Below are 17,786 nucleotides of genomic sequence, written 5' to 3'. Positions count from 1 at the left end.
TCCCTGTCCCAGGAGGCAGTTGAGATATGCATTTACCGTGCAAAAAGACGGTGGTTTGGGGGGTGCATGGTGCCTCTTTCCCAAGCTGCAAGTGCACATCCAAAGCACCAATTTCCTCTTCTTTCTATCAACACACTGAAAGTAAAAAAAAGTTACCACTGAAAAGTAGCTGCAGGGCTGCAGTTCAGTGAATCTGAGGCCGATATAATTGGTAACAAAGTTACGGTAATGTGGTTTGTTTTTAAAAATCTCACCGTTAAGTTGGAGCTCAGCCTTTTCTTGTCTCTAAAACAAGGCGTACTATTATAACACACAAGCTGGCTGCTAGGATTTCCCCAAACCAGATGTCAAAAGGATTTTCCAACAGTAGAATACAGTAAAATTAAAATCAAAAGCATGTTATAAACAAACCGAATTGCTTTATAATTAGAATTTTCCAAGACTGTAGCTTGAAGGCAAATCGGTATATTAAAGACACTGAAATAATTAATTTGGGGTTTTTCCGTTTATTTACTGCCCAACAAGGTAACAAGAAACAGAATGTTAACAAAGAACCAGCTGAAGGGTATTACCCCATTCTACTTTCTAAAACCAAAATTCTAATTTAGGGCTTTATTTTCTTTGCTAAATAACAATGGAAAATGAAAACTGCTTCATTAGCAATGAAAGCTGAGCTAGCTCTCTGCGGTAGTAGCTGCTGTTGTGTTGCTGCTACCACCCTGCCTTTTTCTCAACCATGGGCACTGGGCAGCCCATGACTAACCTGAATAGGACAGTGAAGAAATGAGATGGAAATCTAAGATGTGCTGGGTTTTAATAAATATCTTCTTCCTTAACTAGACTACATCCTCCACATCAGGCTCTATTCCCTTTTCTGCTGTACCTAAGAGTGTGAACCAAAGTACCTTAAGAACAAAGCATTCTGTCCATCTGCTTTTGCTCCATACATGCTGTTACCAATAGAATTGCCATAACACAGGGGGCTGGCAGCAGTGACCAATGATGACCATTGAAACCAGAAGGGCAGGAAGACCAATGCCAAATTCACACCATACATTTAAAGGGCTATGATACCACTTTGAACATGCATGGCTTCTTAAAATTGCTGAAAGTTGTTAGGAGACCCCTACTCCCCCCTCACAGAGCTACAATTTCCAGAGTTCCATGTGAAGAGGGATAGTAAAGCCACTCTGTATATTGTAGCTCTGGGAGGGGAACCGGGGTCTTGTAACAACTTGTGGTACTCTTAAGAAACTTTAGCTCCAATAATTATTTGGAGGAAGCCATGACTGCTTAAAGTGGTATCATAGTGATTTAAATGTGAATGTGTACCAAGGATAGGTGGAGCCACAGCCAATGACAGGGAGAGCCAGTTGATTCTAGTTTTGTCCCCATCCCCAACCTTCCAAGTTCCACAAGGGTAACCCTGAGAGTTAGGAGGCGGAAGCTGACAGCCAGGGCCACCCATTGAACTGGCTGTAAGTACGAAGGCAGGCAGGTGGGGATTATAGATTTTTACTGCCTGATGTTAACATCAGCATGGCTGGGGCTAATGAAAGATAAGTGTTCAACTACATCTGGAGGGCTACAGTCCTCCCACCCCTGGTTTAAATTATCTAGAAGAACCCTATCCAACAAACTCGAAATGAAGGATTAAGACTTGAACAAAATGGACTGTCTACTCAATTCAGCTTCCTCTTTTTCCAGGCTGTTATATTTTCCGCTAAGGCATTTCCCCTAAAGCTGCATTATTTGCCATAAACATGTGTTCTGCTAGCATGCACCTGTAGTTATAGTAACAGGAATGCCTAGGAATGTTCTCTGGATTTCATCAAGTCGTGTGTATATTGCTGTTATGTCAGGTGTATATATTATGACTCATGACTACTGCTCTTGATGCCGCCTCCAAGCTATAGTTAGGATATTATACAGTCCTGTATCCTGCACCATACTATTTCTTTAACACTGCATTATATTTGTGGTCATGAAGCCTCTAGCACTGACTGGCTGGGCTGCTGTGATGACATGGAATGCTCATGAGCATTCCAAGCACAGGCATGCATACAGGATATTCCAAATGTGCCCCCCACCCAAAGTGACTTTTGTGAGTCCCTGTCTTGCTTAGCTGTAGTCAGGAGCAGCACAGACATTGGGCAGGGTGAATCCACTGCCTTGGACAGCAGAAGCCCCCAAAGTGGCACTTCTGCGGGCTCCCTGCCTGCCCCATGGCATCTTCCAGTGGTGCCAATTTTGGGTGAGATTGTGTCCATTTTTTATGAGATCTAACCCAAAATTGGCACAATCTCACTTGAAATTGGTTCCAATGGCGGTAGCACTTCTTCATCAGTGGCAGATGGGGCAGAGTACACAGCGGTGGCTGGAGCGGCAGGAGTAGCAGGGCAGAGTGGTGAAATGGGACACACCACCCCTGGCTGCAGTAGAGCACTAGAGTTCCAACATGGTGACTGCGCCTTCATGCAGCCAACCTCTCCTCTGCCCTTTTCATGCCTCTTCTGGTTCTGGGAAAATTGGGGAGCTTATCACAGCAGGAGGGGGAGATACCAATGACTCTGCCTGACTTATCTCTGTGGCTTGGCTTCCCTCCTCTCCAGAGCTCCGAGACTGGGCTTTTCTCGGCCACAGACTCTCCCAGCTCACTAAGGATTCTTAACCTCTTCAGCTTCTGACACCACCTCCTCCCAGTCTTCCTCTTCTCCCTCTGACCACTCATCATTGTCCCACCACCTCTCCCTGGGCTCTGAGCCTTCTTCCCTTAGAGGTTCCCCAGCTGGTTCCTCCCACCATTCCGCTGCGTCCAACCAGTCATGATATCACCAACCAGTCATGATATCACCTGATATCACTACCCTAGCCCCAAGCCAGTTGAGATCACAGGGCCCAAGACACTCAGTTTCCAGGATTCTTTGTGGGAGAGCAATGTGCTTTAAATTTGTGGTGTGGGTGTTTCAAGCAGTAACTTTTGTGGGGAGGCAGAGGACTGGAAAGAGATCCTGGGAGGTGGGAAAGCTGGAAGACAGGTAGCTGAAGAAAACATAAATTGTAGGCAACAGACTGAGAAGTGCGGACCAAAGGGGAAAGTAAATAAAAGAAAAGGAGACTCATAAGAAAGAGCAGGAGACAGGAGGCTGAAACACGAAGAAGCTAATAAAAAAGGGAGGATGTGGAAAGACTGAATATCACACGTGGATTTGAACCTATCAGCTGGTGCTTTGGTTCCAGGCTTCTAATCTAATCCTGCATTACTGATTTGGCTTGTCAAATGCTGGCATTGTACTCTTCGGGTTTGGCTCAGAGACTGTGCTGCTTTTGCTAAGTGCAATAACCACTCAACTTCCTGTCTATGACTAGAGCCATGTTCACACTGTTAATCTATATGTCATAGTACATCAGAGTATATAAAGGCTGCAAATTCTCCCTGAAAAACAGATATACTGCCAGGGAAGTTCAATATGCAATGGATGCTTCTCCTGCTACACACTGTGACTGCATATCCAAAAGAAAGATTTAAGCAGTTTTATTCAGTCCTAAAGGGGTTGTTCATCAAGATAAAGAAAAGGATAAAGTAATAAAGTAATGAAAGAATCAGATGCCAAACATCCTACAAGAATATTGATGGTGGATTGCAGAAGAGTTCATTGGCCAGTAAAGAACATTAATTTCCTCACTCTCTAGACTTTTATTGGGGTCAAAACGGCAAAAACTGGGAAGCCACAATATCAGCTTTCTCCTCAATTTTGTTTGTGCACTCTCACACACACATTACCAACAGAATTTGTGATCAGGAAACAGTGGAGCAACTTTACTGTTTCTTCCTGTACTGATATATCTCCAATAATGTGTATGTGTTTAACTGCAGCATTCCTTTATTTGAAAATTCTGGGCAAGACCCAGAGGTGTTTGTGTATTTAGACATTTACATTATTTCCCAAAGATAGGGATGGGGAACCTGTGGCCCTACAGATATTTCTCCATCCCCCATCCCAGTTAGCATAGTCAGTGGTCAGGGATAAAGGGAGTTGGAATCCAACAACATCTGAAGGACCACAGGTTCTTGGCCTCTGCCCTAAAACCTCTGTCATATTGATGCACTGCTGACTATACTGAGCATTATTAGAAAACATTGCTATACATGACTCCCCAAAACCCTTTGCACGTGGTAGCTCCTAAATCTGAAGGATCTAAATCTAAATCATTATCCTCTCATGCACATTTAAGTCTCTCACAAACTATTTCACTAGACAGGCATGTAAGGATCAGTTGTGATTTGGGTCACACTTGGATAAGCATGACATCTTTTTGTCAATTATTTTTAAGTTTTCTTCCTCTCCCCTGCCACCCCTAGGTTTGGCTGTTACTACCAAATTAAAAACACTGCTATTCTGTGGTGCAAACAGCGTGAGCTTTTGTGTAATCGTCAGATGTAATTTAATTTGCATATTTTGTTATGTCTAGTTAGCTGCCAAACTTATAAACTAAATGATAAATACAGAGTCTTTGGGGATTTGGTTCAATTAAGCTGTTCTTCAGGGTGGTCTTGATATGAGTCAAAACTGGAAAAATGATGCTATGTTTCCAGAACACCTAAAGTGAACGTAAGTAATTTATTCTATGGCTCTCTGGACTTTTACTGCCATGTATTCATGATGTGCTTCAGCTTTTATTAGATGTTTACATATTTTATGTGCTGGATTTCCAGTCATCATTGATAAAGGCTTAAGAGATTTAGCTAAATGGGATATTTCATTTTATTTAATTAGCAAGTACTCATTGCACATTTTATATAAAGCTCCCAACATAGCAGCTAGGAGCCACCACCCCACGTATTCTTTTTGGAAATTACAATAAAACATAACCTCATCAGATCACATTTTCTACAAGGCGGAGACATGGGCAAATATGCTTAACATTATAGCTGATTCGTGCACTGTACAGAACCTAATTTATTAAATGTGATATGCAAAGTATGGTTAAAGTAATTGAAATTGTTTTACATAAACTGTTGGCTGAGCACTCCCCCAAATCAAAGAAGCAACCAACACTTAATGAATGTAAGGCAGCCGTGCCCAAGCTGGTGCCCTGCAGATGCTCTTTGCTAATGTTCTGGGTGGGGATTTCTGGATGCAAATGGTTTTGACCCAAATTATATCGTGCACTCATCTTTGAAAAGTTTAGTCAGACTAAATTCAAACATTTAAAATCCATTTTTGTGCTAAATTTAGAAATGTTTGAAGAAATTGAAATGAGTAGAAAATATGGCACTTGCTAAAGCTATTGTTGTCGTCTAGCTCCGTTTTCTAGAAGCTTTGTGCTTGCCAAAATACAATCTCCAGGCACTTTTGCACTTAATGAATGCTCCGTTTTCAAACAACAAAAGGCTCTCAACCACATTTTGATTTTATTAGTACAAGACCTGATCAAAATGATCCCATCTCTACTGATCTCTGAAGGGATTAATCATATCTGGGAGTAGCAATAGAAGGAACTGTCCAATTTAGTCCTCTCAGGTTCTCATTTTTCCAATCTTAAATTTAGTTCCCCACATTTCTGCAGCAATTTGCAATTTTTTTTATGAAAAGAAAACCTCGTAAAAATTCTTCAGCATTTTAATAATAATAATTTTTTATTTATACCCCGCCCTCCCCAGTCAAAACCGGGCTCAGGGCGGCTCATACCAATAAAATTACAATAAAACATAAAAAGCAATTAATTAAAATACAGTACAGATTAAAATACAGTATTAAAATTTAAAATGCAGCCTCATTTTAAGTAGTCCATAAATCCAAGCCATGAGGGAGGAAAAACACAGGGGTCAGACTAAGTCCAACCCAAAGGCCAGGCGGAACAGCTCTGTCTTGCAGGCCCTGCGGAAAGATGACAAATCCCGCAGGGCCCTGGTCTCCTGTGAAAGAGCATTCCACCAAGTTGGGATTGATACTGAAAAGGCCCTGGCCCTAGTAGAGGCCAATCTAGCCACCTTATGGCTCGGGATCTCCAGAATGTTGTTGTTTGTGGACCTTAAGGTCCTCCGCAGGGCATACCAGGAGAGGCGACCCCGTAGGTACGAGGGTCCCAAGCCGCATAGGGCTTTAAAGGTCAGAACCAGCACCTTAAACTTGATACTGTACTCCACCGGGAGTCAGTGCAGCTGGTAAAGCACTGGATGAATGTGATCCCGCGGCCGGGACCTCGTAAGGAGCCTCGCCGTGGCATTCTGCACCCGCTGGAGTTTCTGGGTCAGCTTCAAGGGCAGCCTCGCGTAGAGCAAGTTACAATAATCAAGCCTGGAGGTGACCGTTGCATGGATCACTGTGGCCAGATCAGGGCGAGAGAGGTAAGGGACCAACTGTTTGATATGGCGGAGATGGAAAAATGCCACCTTTGCTGTGGATGCAACCTGTGCCTCCATGGAAAGGGAGGCGTCGAAGGTTACACCAAAACTCTTGACAGAAGGCGTTGGCACTAATTGAGCCCCTGCAAGAGATTTTAGAGTAGATTTCACCTAATAAACATGTTTATGTAATTTTGACCAATGTACACATTTCTGTAAGTATTTTCTCCTAATAGAGTGCATCTTTGCATGTTATTTTCAATAATGTATTTGCGTTTTTGGAAACTTTTACCTAATATAGTACATTTTTGTAAACACTGGTTGGAGAACTGCTTCACAAAATTTGGATAAGTGTGAATTTGGAAGGGTGGCTGATTTGGAAAGTACATATTTGATAGATTCACCTTTAAATGCCAACTCATTTGAAACCAATGAGTTTCCCCATCCAAAATGGAAAAAATAGTAACCAGGTGCATAAGAAAAAAGGTATTTAGACTACACACATATATACTTTTTGACATTTTAATGTAGACAGTATTGAAACGCTACCATTATAAAATAATACCATTATTGAAACGCTACTATGGGGGGGCGGGGTAGGTTATCTTCATGAAAGTAAAAATCTGATCCTAAAGCTAGACCTCCCTGGAAATTTTGGGTCAGTAAATCTGGATTTCTCACTTGGGCCTAGTTTTAAAGACTATTTTGCTTAAAAAAAACAGATACAATAGTGAATGTGATCCCAACTTTAATACAAATATAAAGAACCCTATAACTATAAAATGTCACAAAATAAATGGAATATGGATGCTAATTCAAGCAACTGAGTTTCTGTAATACGAAGTAGACATCCCTATAAATGTCCTGTTAATACTAATAGAAAAGGCTTTATTACAATATAATAATAATCCACACACCTATGGCTTGTTTCATTTCCATTTTATACTAGTTGTAATGACTTCAGCCTGGAGCATTTCCTGCAGAATAATGACCGGCTGTGTTTAATGGCCCCCAGTTGAGCCTTGGGCCATCAACTCCTCTTAACCAGCCATTAATCTCAAGGAAATACCTCCCATCTCAATTGTTATTGCAGATCTCTGTAGGAAAAATAATGTGGAAATTTTTCAATCAAAATCTGAATGCCACTCTGAAGTTCTCTCTGTCACAGAGTTAAGTCTGACACAATATGTTATAGAGATTAAGAAATCATTCACTTCCATTTCTTTAATACTGTTTCCCAAAATCAACTGAACAAAGGTTCTCTTGGTCAAGGGTTTTCTCAATCTCAATCTCCACCCTGCCTTTTAAAACTTTTCTGAATAATCTGAAGTCTGAGAGTATCCATGTCAGTGAATAATACAAGTATTATAAAATATTCCGCTGCATCTCTAGTTTGTCTCTACTCTGTCATTAATGTAAAAGATCTGAATCAGGCAACCCTAGGGGATTAGTTGACTAAAGTAAGCCCTAGTTCTTTCACAGAATAAGGACTTGACTCAAGTGGCAGACACAGTGGTGATTACAAATCCTTTCCTAGCCACCAAACCCCTGGTCTTCCCTTGGTTTTCATAGACGAATGCAAGATATGATATAGTTGTGATGATGGCTTGAACATAAGTGGAGCAAAACTTGGTACAAATCTGTCCTAACGTGTCTTAGAATCATCTGAAGCAATGATGTTGCATCTCATTGTATCTGCATGGTCTCATCCAACAGAGCTTTTCCAGATGGAATGGGGCTTTTCTTTATTGGTTTATTTAAGGCAGCCTTTGCCATGTGGTGGCTAGGGAAGATGAGACAAGTACAGTGGACGCTCGGGTTGCGAACGTGATCCATGTGGGAGGCGTGTTCACAACCCGCAGCATTCGCAAGCTGCAGCGCCGCATCTGCGCACGCACAGGTCACAATTCAGCGCTTCCTGAAAACACACAACCTGAAGCGGCTGTAACCTGAGGTATGACTGTAGAAAACATCTCGAGGGTGCCAGGTTGGCAAAGACTGACTTAACAGGTTCATAACGCACCCCTCAACAAGCTCCAGGACAGCATTCAACAAGTCAAAATTACAATAAAACAGAGTAAAAAATATGTAACATAAAAGAGTAGTGAAAAGTTGTCAGCAGATAACACAAAGCACTATAAAAGTAAAAGTGGAGGATTGAGAACCCGGGGGGGGAGGAGGAGGAGGAGGAGGAGGAGGAGGAGGAGGAGGAGGAGGAGGAGGAGGAGGAGGCGGCCTTGGATTATTATCAATCAAAGTGACATCCAGTTTGGTACCAGTCAAGTCTCCCTGCAAAGAGTTTTCCATAGTTGGGATATACCACAAAGTAGATCCTTTCCCTTGCCACTCTCCACTACATTTCACATGGTGCAGGCACCTAAAGAAAGTCCTCGACTAAAAATCCCAGGGTGTGGGCAGTCACATATGAAGACAAAGAGTCCTTCAGGTGTCCTGGTCCCAAGTCATGAAGATCTTTAAAGGTCAAAAATAACACTAAGATGAGCCTGGAAATGAACTGAGTTCCAGTGCATTTCGTGGTACACAAGTATAATGTGAACTTAGTTCTCTTCCAGATGTATTTTGGGCTGATTTCCATTACAAAACCATCTTCAGAAACAGTATTACAGTAATCTACTTTTGGATGTTACAGAACATAGATCCTTGAGGCCAGGCTATTTCTGTTCTGGTGCACCACTCTGAATTGGTAAAATGCAATCCAGAGGCAACCTGGTGTTACTAAGAAGCTTGGTTCAGCTGGAATTCTGCAAGGGCCCTAGGATCATGTTTCTCTTTTTTGACTTTGCTCCGGGCAATTAATGTGATGCCACTGAAAAGTAACAGAGAAGGTAATGCTAGTTTAAGGATAGTATCTCATAGCAGTAGCTATGCATGGAGTTGAACAGTCACATGGACAGCAATGTACGTAGGTGCAAGGTTCATTTGTCCTCAGAACCCTTGCAATATCTCATGCAAACACACACCCTTCTTTGGTCCAGCCCCTTACAACCTCCTTGCCACTTTGCAGGAGGAGGCTATTGATCTGTTTCGTAACAACTCGATACTTGACTTTATTACCATTCAGTGTTCCCTTCCGTGAAGCCTTGTCATTAAGGTAATCAGCCTTGGTGTTACAGTGAAAGCCCATCAGAAAGTTTCTTTTCTATAACTGGACATCTTGCAGATCATCACACTGTTCCAAGATTCAGTCTCATGGGCTTAATGCTCGCTGGACAGCTCCACGTGTCTCCTTTCCAAACTTGCTCTGACCCCATGGATGTTGCAGCTAGCTCCCTTCCCTTGGCTCTTGTGCCTGTCTCCTCTGTTTCTCAGCCACATTTGTTATTTTCTTTGGTTGATCCAAACCCTTGTGAGATGCAGAAGCCAGTTTTATCCCATAAGGAATTAAATCAGCTGCTCCATCCTCACTCAAGCCTACTAGGTGTCCTTTAAGAAACCAGAGGAAGCTAGTTGTCTCTGCAACCTGTGAAGGATCCACCACCCAAGTCAACTGACTCACTGCCAGAGTCCCAGAATGAGATGGAACTGTGCCACCACAGATCACAGTAAAACTCAGAAAACCTCTCTGCCAGTACCCTAGCACCAGCCACTGCTCCATATATGGCAACCTCTGCACAATCTATAATGGGATTTGTGTCAGTATGAGCTTTCCAACCAAGCAACATAGACTTGCATAGCCTGTGTAACTTATGACAACTATGATGTTATTTTTGCACCTCAAGCCACAAAGCCATTTTATTTAGGTTCAACAGAGTCTTGTGGAAGTTCATTGATGTGTTTTTTTAAAAAAGCAATAACACTTACTAGATATTTTGAGTTGTATGCTGTTATTATATTGGTTTCATTTAAGGTCAATGTTAAGAAAAATGCAAACAGTTCTACTAGATCAGAAATTAAAGAGACTGAACATGCTGTTAACAGGTACACCAAGAAACTTACATTAAATGGGTACCCAAAATAAAGTACAGCATTAGCCAAGGATTTTTCACCACTCTTACAAATTTTAAATTATTTTAGCCAATTTCAACATTTAAAAAACTTTCTCTGGTCTCAGACGGGCCATTAAGTCTATGCGTCAGTGATTCACAGTCTGCTGCTAGTCAATAAAATCTGGTTTTAATTCTACACAGCTTTTTAATACAAAAATCAAGTGAAGTTTAATACTTTAAAGTTTTCTCAAGACTGAACAAAGGGAGAAAATATGTCAAGGACATACAAATTAAGGTGACTCACATTCTTTACCACCTGCTTGTTCCTTTCATAGATTGTCCCCAGTCCCCATTACTATAATATGCACTATTATACTGTACAGCATAATTTAGGAATCAATAACTTAAGTTCCTAGGGCCAAAATGGTGACTCATTATTCTGGTTCTGGATACCATCACCATTGCTTTCTTTTAGAACATTGACTGTTATCTTTCAAACTTTTGTTTGTTTGTTATGACAATTAACAATTCAATAAGGTTGCATACACAACTAGTCTACAAGCACTCTACTTTGTTGAGAGTGAAGACAGATATAATATGAAAAAAGTACCTGAAGTCAATTCCTGAGTCACAGCCTGAGCCTGACTTCTTCCTGGTTTTGCCAGATGACAGGTGTGCATGCCAGCACATGGAATGCTCCATCAGCCATGAGATTTCTCTTCCTTACAGACTTTTGTGGGCAGGTGGGGGGAGAGTGTCACATGTATTTGTACCTTATATTAAAAGTAAATGAAACATTTTTTAAAAAAAAGTGCTATAAAAAGTGGAGCAAGTCTTCTTTATGGCCTCAAGGATGCCAGGCTATCAGCATCATCCTCAGCCAACTTTTGCAAATTTGCAGAACCATTTTTTTCAGAGCTTAGCCCCTGCAGAGGAAAGGTACATTTGGACTGTGAGCAGGAACCTTCCAAGTTGGCCCTATTTTTCTAAAAATGTTACATCTCTTCACTTGCAGGGTCCAGTGGAAGTCTAATGACACTACAGAAGAACAAATGTGAAAGCCAACAGAAGATAAATATGACAACATCCCATTGAAATCCCATGTGGCTTAGTCTGCAATTCTATTCAATTCAATTAATAGAGAAGAAACTCCATTGAACACAATGGTACATTTCTGAGTAAACATGTATCACATCGCATGTTTAGACATGAACGTTCAGTTGCCTAATATTTTTCTGGACTGTGACCCAAATGCACATGAATGTGAAATTTCTCTCTTTACATTACATGAATTAAGTGGATAATAATTTGCACATAGAGCTTGTGTGTTTCTCTTGAGGTTATGGAAGTATTTTGTTCATTAGCAAGAAAAATTATTGGTGCAATTTATTATAATTAAATCCTTATGCACTGTGGTTAGAAAATGGTTTATGTTGGCTACACCCATTCTCCTGTGTGGTATGAGGATACCATTTTGAGCAGTTTAAAAGAGGAATGCAGCACTGACCTTTCCCATATCCCTCACAGTAAGGTTCCTTGCAGCTGAAGCTAGGACGTAATATGGAGCATGTGGAATGGATTTTCCTAGTCATGGAGCATTTGGGTTACAGTAAAAAATGATGATTTTTGCAAAGGCACACTAATTTGACAAATACCAACATTTTTGTGAGACCAGAGTTTCCTCCAAACCTGAATGTGTGTGGTTGCACACAAATATGCTAAATGGATGGTGAAATTGCATTTGTCTACAGGACTGATGGAGAGGTAGAAATTGTGGGCAGACATGTAAAACGCTTGGGATGTGTACTTGGAGAGGAGGTCACAATCTGCAGCGATACTTATGCTAATGACAGGTAGTGTATTATTGCACAATGGATTTACATGGGTGTCTTAACTCTTCATTCTCTTCCTGTTTAGTTTTTTCCCCTTTCTATCTCGTTCTCTCTTCCCTTTCTGATTGGGAAAAAAATCTAACAATATTGTTTTTGGGTTATGCTAGATTTTTGAAATTGCCTCATTTGTCAGATAAGCAAAATATTGTTTTGCTCATGAAAAATGGGCAGCCACATCTAATCCAGTGTAATGTAATCCCCAATGTAATTAAATGAAAATTGGAAACGCTTCTGCCTAATTCAAAATAGCCAATGATGACAGTTGATTCTTAATGAAACGATGTTTCTGCGTAATAATTTATGCAATTGACCAATTCATTATGTCAGTGATGAAATGTTCTGCCTAATTCAGGAAAGACTGCTTATTCCATGAAGTAAACAACAATGTTACCAGTCTGCAAATTAGGCAGTACGCTTATATAACTTGGGGAGAGTATTTGCATGAATCATAAATCACACATTTTGTTATATTCCATGAACAAAGCATATTAAAATTGTTTTTAATGAACAAAACAATGTTGTTAACCACCCTGAGGAAAATGCCAAAAGTGGGATAGGAATTCCTAAAACAAATAAAAATACACAAAAAACCCAATTAAAATTAAATGTTTCAGTAGACAACACTGTAACCCCTCAGCTCCATCAGGATCTGGCACAGTTTGACAGCCCCAGATGCAAAAGAATGAGGAGGAAGGAACAGGTGCAGATGTGGGGACTGGAAGGGCTGAAGGACAGAGGTCCTCCCCTTGTGACTCTAGGTATCAGAGAGAAAGCAGACCTGCTAGCTCTCCCCAACACCCCTCCCATGGAGCACAACACCTCAGCAGGAAAGGGAAGATCCTTCAACCAACCAGAGGAAAGGACAGAACAGGATGAGGTGGCGGCAAAGCTGGAGGCAGAGGGGTAGAATATAGTCTTCTTGCTGAGAACTAGGCAACACTTTTAGATATACTCCCCTCCCCAAGATAGTGCATGCATGTGCATGTGCCGAGGAACTGTAGGGGGGGGGGAGAGAGTTTTGTAAGTGATCTCATCCTGTTGAAGGATGGTTGTGTCAACTGTTGGGACATCTTTGTACCTCCCATTCAGTTATAAACCTCTTGCCTTGCTCATGTTCCTTGGAATTTTGACTTCTGGTCCTTGTGCTTGCTGCTGAGCTATTGGCCTTAATAAAGATATTTTCTTTACTTTCAAGGAAGAGTTGTTGTCGTCATGTTTTGAGCCTGCGGTAACTTTACAAAATGTGTTGTTACAGCTACTGGGCAACTGTCTAGTTGTAAACTGAATGCTATCCTTAGTCAGAGGATATTCAGGGAATGATTAGGGATTAATGAGAAATCTGATTCAGTTGACATTTAAAGATGAACCTCCCTAAATTACACTTTCTGGGAGGGAAACCTGAGAACTGAAACATAGCCATCCATAAAAATTTATACTTCTCCAAATTTTGCAATACAGTTCTCCAGTCAAGAAATGTGCATAAAAATACATATACTACAATATGTGTGCATAGAAAAGCATATATTAGTGAAAAGAACATATAAAAAGGAAATTATATTGGGGATAATTGCTTTGCAAATTTTTGTGTATTAGGCAAAATTGCATTCAAAAATGTGTAAATCAGGAGAAATTTGTGCTAAGATGCTGATGAATTTTCTTGAGGACATTAAAAATACCTGGAACCAGTCAAAATGGGTGCAAAAAGGATGCAGAAGTGGCAATATTTGCCACAGTGTAACACCATAGGTGGAGATTGGGAAGGATGGGTGGAGAGAGGGGTGGCCCATGCTGTATCGCCGCCTGAGACAAAACAGGAAGATACCTCCCCACCCCACCACCGCAAAAGCTCTACACACACACCGCTGAAACTTCCTTTACCTAGGTCACATGGCAGTGCCCAAAAAGCAGCAATGTTGACAGTTTCTGGTAAGATTTCACGGAGCTCTTGTGAAATCTCACAAGATTTTTGCAAGATCTTGCCAGAAGCTGCTGCCGCTTCGCCGCCAGCAGTGGAGGTGAGTAGGTACCTATAGGAGTGCCACCTCTTTGGGTTCTGGCACCTTAGGCAGCTGCCCCATCCTGCCTCATAGGTGGACCAGCTCTGAGTGGAGGGATACCGCCACCCAATCCACAGAGCCCAGCAAAAAGTGAGGTTAGATTGCAGCCTAACCTGAGTAAGATATATTGATATTGTTGCCACCTAGTGCCCAAAAGACAAATCCCTTTGTTTATAAAAGTCAAGACTAAGAATGCTTGAGTTTAAGGTGTGTCCCCCACCCTCCAAAATGTGAGGGACATGCAAATAAAGAACAAAATTTAGCACAGTCATTACTTAACATTGCTGGCATGGACACAACATGAATGTGTTCACAAGTGGCCAAAGTTGCCAAAAACAGGAAGTGCTCTTTGACATGAATAAGACAAAAGAAGGCCGGTTGTTCAGTTCATCCATGTTTGAATTTTTTAAAGTCCAAAACTGTTAGTAGATGAACTCATAATTGGCACAGATAGGGTTATATGAAGCTATGTGTTCAGTAATCTGGAAAATGTTGTTTTATGGATCTGTCATGACATAAATTATGCTAATGTAGTATGAGTTTAAAGCACAATACTTAACAGAGCTTGAGAGAGAAAAATATTGGCTATGGGAAAGGCACTAAGCAGGCTGGAACACAGCCTGGGTTACAGTTCATTAATACATGGCGAAATAAACAATATATAGAAGGCGGAAAGAGTGAACTGTTTCCATGATTTGCACTAGATTTATTCCTGTGCCGCAATGTGTATGTTAAAAAAGGTGCATGGGAATTTCTTGCTGAAAAATAATACCAGGAATTATTCTTCAAACCTGATCAACATCTCCCCCCCCACCTGATTTCTCAAAAGACTGACACCATCGCTAAACAAGTAATCAAAACCAATTTTAACTACTTGTTACAACAGTGGGTAAAAGTAGGTGAAGTTACCATCCTAGAAGAGTAGAAGAAGAAGAGTTTGGATTTGATATCCCACTTTATCACTACCCGAAGGAGTCTCAAAGCGGCTAACAATCTCCTTTCCCCTCCTCCCCAACAGACACCCTGTGAGGTGGGTGGGGCTGAGAGACTTCAAAGAAGTGTGACTAGCCCAAGATCACCCAGCAGCTGCATGTGGAGGAGCGGAGACGCGAACCCGGTTCCCCAGATTACAAGTCTACTGCTCTTAACCACTACACCACACTGGCTGAAAAGGAGTGAAGACAATGTGATCAGTTATGTTGCTGCGACTGCTAAAACTTGCAATGTGTGGTCCATTGTACAGTAGATATGGTACTACAATTAGTCTTGGGCCAACAAACTGCCTAGTGATTTTCATAAACAGGCTAGATGAGAGGGTGGAGGGTGTTATTAAATCTCAATGACAGCAATTTCAGAGATATTAATATAGGTCAACCATCATACACTATTAATTAGAAAACCTTATAACCTACAGTACATTTGGGAGCCATAGGCACAAGAAACTGGGATGCAATGTGCTGTATATTCTAAGCAATACCAAGTGGTTGCGCTGGGAAGATTGTTACCTGGATTATAAGTCTTCTATCTGTTTTATAATGTAAATTTATTTGGGATGCCTCGTATGAAACAATTCATAAATTAACTTTAAAAAAAGGATAATCTTTAAAGCAAAACAGGCAGGTGCTTAAAAGGCCTAAGTTGAGGTGTTTTTCTTAAAGAGACAAACTTCAGTTCAGTTTCTGTTTCTTTTCCATTAGTACTGGGGCTTTGAATATATCTGGATTGACTAGTATATATGCGATCCCATTTTCAATCTACTTTTGTACAAGGGAAGCAACACCTGTGTAGTAAAGTACATATGTATATATATTTTAATCAGAAAGAGCCTAGAGCAAGTGGTTTCAACATCTGTAAACCCTTCTCACATCTTGGGCTATGTATTTATTTACTATTATTATTTTGAAATATGGTTGGTTCTGCCATAAGTTCAGTCAGAGTTCATAAGGGCTTGATGTGCCTTTGGTAGAATTCTTTAGGGATAAAGTAGTTTTATTCTCATATCCGAAATTCCTGAACAAATTGGCATCTGAATTTGATCTCAGTGACTGCATCAACCTGCTTACATTTTCTCTTAGAACAAATATTTTTAAAAATAACAAACTAAAATCTTAATTCACATATTTACCTAGAAACAGCCGTGACACTAACACCTGGAGTATTTGTAGCACATGTAGAATAATCCAGGAAGGTGAGTATTTCTTCTCAGAATATTTTTAAGTGGTTTAATGTCAGCGGGTAAACTTTGGTGACTTAGCACCTGTCAGACTCTGGATGCAACCCCATTCTTGAGATATGCTGGCTGCAGGACGGGATGGGGGTATTAGTATACAGCAGTCCCACTTCAAGATGTGCATACTCCACCAGTGAAGATCTGTAAGCAAAATTTTGCAGATACATCAGCACAAGTCCAGGTTGGCATATTTGTACGGTATTGCTGATACAACTTCACCAGTGAAGGGATGACTCAAGCCACGTGGAAATGGGACCATGATAGGAGGTTGTCAGGTCCTGTGCTTCCTCAGATCCTACCTCCAACACTGGCAAGTTATGGAGTAAGTCAAACTCCATTAACTGAACTCAATGGAGAGCAAAAACCACCATCTTCCAATTTACCCACTTTGCCACAGTGGATAATCCAGACTAATTTGGCACCCTGTCATGCCAACACTAGCAAATAAATTATTGACAAGGAGACCATAACTCAGAAGACAGGGTGCAAATATTGAGAACCCTTAGAACACACAATACATCAATTCGGTGGCAGGAACTATGGAGACAGAACATTTTGTATTAAAAAGGGAACTTTTTGTTCAACTAGGCCACAGAACACAAATAGGAAGACTTTACAATATGATTGATATTTCCTTTTCAGTTGAGAATAAACAATCCATGTTTCATCCTCGTGTACATCTGATGTAAGAATTGTTTATGAACTGGATGCAATGAGAGGTTGCAGGCACAGCTGCTCATAAACCCTGATAAATACTTAATTTATCATGACACTAAAGGGAAAGGAAATAATTTTTATCTGTTCATTAGTCATTCAGCTACTGGGCTAGCCCTGCACAAGTTACACAGACCACATTTCAGTTTCAATGTGGCTTATATTTTACTGCTTCCTTCTCACTTAGTTAAACTGGGAGGTGTGCGGCTGATAAGGTTTTTATGTACTCCTGCATTACCTTTTTCTTTCTTAACATCTCAAGATGTTGCAAAGCACAAGATATTGCTGGCAATAACATTCAGAGTGAGCCTTGAGCTCAACAAATTTCACAGTTCCACATGGTGCAATTTCTAGCTGTTGCCAAAAGGAAACGAATGCATTTGATTTGCAAATTTGAAAAGCTCTGTTTGTGTCAGCCTCAAAATTTCCACAGCACCAGCCTTAAACTGATAGCACATGTTGCATAGGGAAGATTTATGGAACCCACCTAGTGAGCTCTGATCCTTCCACTCATCTAGTAGTACATGTGTATATCATAGAAGCATCCAGTTAACATCAGGAAAACTCATGAAATGAGAATAATCGGTTTTGCAGCCT

At 40.8% G+C, this 17,786-nt stretch overlaps 1 long non-coding RNA gene across 1 annotated transcript in view; it reads left to right on the top strand.

The window, feature by feature from the left end:
* Window positions 1-15,838, top strand: part of LOC148687350 (uncharacterized) — a 50,378-nt gene extending 34,540 nt beyond the window's left edge. The window contains exons 2-3 of the long non-coding RNA XR_015947727.1: window positions 11,312-11,462; window positions 15,264-15,838. This is a non-coding gene — a long non-coding RNA (uncharacterized LOC148687350). The remainder of the gene's footprint in view (window positions 1-11,311; window positions 11,463-15,263) is intronic.
* The last annotated feature ends 1,948 nt before the right edge of the window (window positions 15,839-17,786 follow it).

The sequence above is a fragment of the Zootoca vivipara genome, chromosome Z1 (assembly GCF_965207765.1).
Source record: "Zootoca vivipara chromosome Z1, rZooViv2.hap1.1, whole genome shotgun sequence".
NCBI lineage: Eukaryota > Metazoa > Chordata > Lepidosauria > Squamata > Lacertidae > Zootoca > Zootoca vivipara.
The sequence above is the reverse complement of the archived record's forward strand: the minus strand, read 5'-3'. Positions and strand labels throughout refer to the sequence as shown.